The sequence below is a fragment of the Gobio gobio genome (genome assembly GCF_949357685.1).
Source record: "Gobio gobio genome assembly, chromosome: 3".
Taxonomy (NCBI): Eukaryota; Metazoa; Chordata; class Actinopteri; order Cypriniformes; family Gobionidae; genus Gobio; species Gobio gobio.
The window spans coordinates 70527683-70531772 of record NC_137099.1 but is presented as its reverse complement, the minus strand read 5'-3'; positions in this window follow the sequence as shown (position 1 = coordinate 70531772).

Here is a 4090-nt window from a genome sequence, read left to right as displayed (position 1 = left end):
GTCGTGGTTTCGACGTTCCCATATGGTCATCCTCCGCACCGACCCTTTCCACTATCCAGGACCTATTTCCCAGCCTAATGTGGTGATCCTGACCCTAATTCACCGTGAGTGTGTGGCGTGCAGTGGGTGAGTCTTTTTGATGTGTGTACACCTGAAGAATTGTAGTGGTGTGCTGTGCCAATATTGTCAGCGATCACACCCCAGACTGAAGAGGAGGCCCTGCATTAGAGGAAGTGAATTGGTGACGGTGGGCGACTGTTATATATATACACACCCGACTGTGACTCATTAACCCTTTCCCCCACCTGGTGGTGGCGTGGCAACTGTATGAAGTAAGAGCTTGCTGTGAATATTGTGTGGAGTATCGAAGGAGGGGAAGTTGGAATTGGCTGCTGCGTAGAAAGAGCTTCTGTGCTGTCTCTGTGTATGCTTATACGTCTGAGTGCTTTCAGGTGTCCGCCCTTGTCTAGATCTCTTGTCCCGCTTTTGGAAGAGGGGAGAAGGAAGCGATTGGCCCACTCGAGCAGCACATCACAGGGTGTGGCACTCTACCTCGATCTACCCACCGTGGTAATGCCATCTGTGGGCGTGCTAGGCCCAGCGTGTAGCAGCCTCGACCTGTACTTACATCTGCCCTGCTTGTCAGAAGCGAAGAGGTGTTGTATCTCTCCCTAAATGTTCAGTGAAGTAGTATACTGTAAAAGGAACTCTGTGTGTTTATCTGCCGCCAGTCCGCAGGAGTGAGCCAAAGGCTCTGTGTCGTCGTGGGACTGTTCTACTACGTGTGGGAAGTCAACGTCAACGTGTTCCTTAGAAGTCTGTCCTAGTGAGGAAGGCCAGAAGTCCGCTGTGTGCCAATGCGCCCTCCTTCGACACCTAAGCCTTGACGCACTAAGGCCTGACGTCCGCCTATCCACGGGTCTGTAAGTTGCATCCATTCCAGCTATAAGCGTAGCATACTCACCTGTACACCCAAAGCTAAGAGCCCAGTGTACCGCCCTGTATACTCACCTGTACACCCAAAGCCAAGAGTCCAGTGTACCGCCCTGTATACTCACCTGTACACCCAAAGCTAAGAGCCCAGTGTACCGCCCTGTATACTCACCTGTACGCCCAAAGCCAAGAGTCCAGTGTACCGCCCTGTATACTCACCTGTACACCCAAAGCTAAGAGCCCAGTGTACCGCCCTGTATACTCACCTACACGCCCAAGGCCAAGAGTCCAGTGTACCGCCCTGAATACTCACCTGTACACCCAAAGCCAAGAGTCCAGTGTACCGCCCTGTATACTCACCTGTACACCCAAAGCTAAGAGCCCAGTGTACCGCCCTGTATACTCACCTACACGCCCAAGGCCAAGAGTCCAGTGTACCGCCCTGTATACTCACCTGTACACCCAAAGCCAAGAGTCCAGTGTACCGCCCTGTATACTCACCTGTACACCCAAAGCTAAGAGCCCAGTGTACCGCCCTGTATACTCACCTGTACACCCAAAGCCAAGAGTCCAGTGTACCGCCCTGTATACTCACCTACACGCCCAAAGTCAAGAGTCCAGTGTACCGCCCTGTATACTCACCTACACGCCCAAAGTCAAGAGTCCAGTGTACCGCCCTGTATACTCACCTGTACACCCAAAGCCAAGAGTCCAGTGTACTGCCCTGTATACTCACCTACACGCCCAAAGCCAAGAGTCCAGTGTACCGCCCTGTATACTCACCTACACGCCCAAAGCCAAGAGTCCAGTGTACCGCCCTGTATACTCACCTGTACACCCAAAGCTAAGAGCCCAGTGTACCGCCCTGTATACTCACCTGTACGCCCAAAGCCAAGAGTCCAGTGTACCGCCCTGTATACTCACCTGTACACCCAAAGCCAAGAGTCCAGTGTACCGCCCTGTATACTCACCTGTACACCCAAAGCCAAGAGTCCAGTGTACCGCCCTGTATACTCACCTGTACGCCCAAAGCCAAGAGTCCAGTGTACCGCCCTGTATAGTCACCTGTACACCCAAAGCCAAGAGTCCAGTGTACCGCCCTGTATACTCACCTACACGCCCAACGTCAAGAGTCCAGTGTACCGCCCTGTATACTCACCTACACGCCCAAAGTCAAGAGTCCAGTGTACCGCCCTGTATACTCACCTACACGCCCAACGTCAAGAGTCCAGTGTACCGCCCTGTATACTCACCTGTACACCCAAAGCCAAGAGTCCAGTGTACCGCCCTGTATACTCCCCTACACGCCCAAAGCCAAGAGTCCAGTGTACCGCCCTGTATACTCACCTGTACGCCCATAGTTAAGAGCCCAGTGTACCGCCCTGTATACCCACCTGTATGCCCAAAGCTAAGAGTCCAGTGTACCGCCCTGTATACCCACTTGTACACCCAAAGCCAAGAGTCCAGTGTACCGCCCTGTATACTCACCTGTACGCCCAAAGCCAAGAGTCCAGTGTACCGCCCTGTATACTCACCTGTACACCCAAAGCTAAGAGCCCAGTGTACCGCCCTGTATACCCACCTGTATGCCCAAAGCTAAGAGTCCAGTGTACCGCCCTGTATACTCACCTGTACGCCCAAAGCCAAGAGTCGAGTGTACCGCCCTGTATACTCACCTGTACGCCCAAAGCCAAGAGTCCAGTGTACCGCCCTGTATACTCACCTGTACGCCCATAGTTAAGAGCCCAGTGTACCGCCCTGTATACTCACCTGTACGCCCAAAGCCAAGAGTCCAGTGTACCGCCCTGTATACTCACCTGTACGCCCATAGTTAAGAGCCCAGTGTACCGCCCTGTATACTCACCTGTATGCCCAAAGCCAAGAGTCCAGTGTACCGCCCTGTATACTCACCTGTACGCCCATAGTTAAGAGCCCAGTGTACCGCCCTGTATACTCACTCGTACACCCAAAGCTAAGAGCCCAGTGTACCGCCCTGTATACCCACCTGTATGCCCAAAGCTAAGAGTCCAGTGTACCGCCCTGTATACCCACTTGTACACCCAAAGCCAAGAGTCCAGTGTACCGCCCTGTATACTCACCTGTACGCCCATAGTTAAGAGCCCAGTGTACCGCCCTGTATACTCACCTGTACACCCAAAGTTAAGAGCCCAGTGTACCGCCCTGTATACTCACTCGTACACCCAAAGCTAAGAGCCCAGTGTACCGCCCTGTATACTCACCTACACGCCAAAGCCAAGAGCCCAGTGTACCGCCCTGTATACTCACCTACACGCCCAAAGCCAAGAGCCCAGTGTACCGCCCTGTATACTCACCTACACGCCAAAGCCAAGAGCCCAGTGTACCGCCCTGTATACTCACCTGTACGCCAAAGCCAAGAGCCCAGTGTACCGCCCTGTATACTCACCTGTACGCCAAAGCCAAGAGCCCAGTGTACCGCCCTGTATACTCACCTACACGCCAAAGCCAAGAGCCCAGTGTACCGCCCTGTATACTCACTCGTACACCCAAAGTTAAGAGCCCAGTGTACCGCCCTGAATACTCACCTGTACACCCAAAGTTAAGAGCCCAGTGTACCGCCCCGTATACTCACCTGTACGCCAAAGCCAAGAGTCCAGTGTACCGCCCTGAATACTCACCTGTACACCCAAAGTTAAGAGCCCAGTGTACCGCCCTGAATACTCACCTGTACACCCAAAGTTAAGAGCCCAGTGTACCGCCCTGTATACTCACCTGTACACCCAAAGTTAAGAGCCCAGTGTACCGCCCTGTATACTCACCTGTACGCCAAAGCCAAGAGTCCAGTGTACTTCCCTGTGTACTCACCTGTATGCCCAAAGCTGAGAGCCAGTGGACTGCTCTGGATATTCTTCACGTGTGGAGAAGAGGAGGAAGTTGGGAAGATCTATCTGCACATTCCTGTGAGAGGGTCAGAAGCGGCTCGGAAGCAAAGTTCTCCAGTCTCAGAGAGCTGGGCCTTTCTTTTTAAAGTATCCCTTTCCCCCTTCCCATACCTTTTTAAATAAATAAATATTGTTTTAACCTACCCGTTCTCGTCTGTTTGGTCGTTGGGGTGTTTTTGGGACCTCCTCGGGGTGGAAACTGAGGGAGGAGCGAGACTCACGGTAGTGGTGGTCCA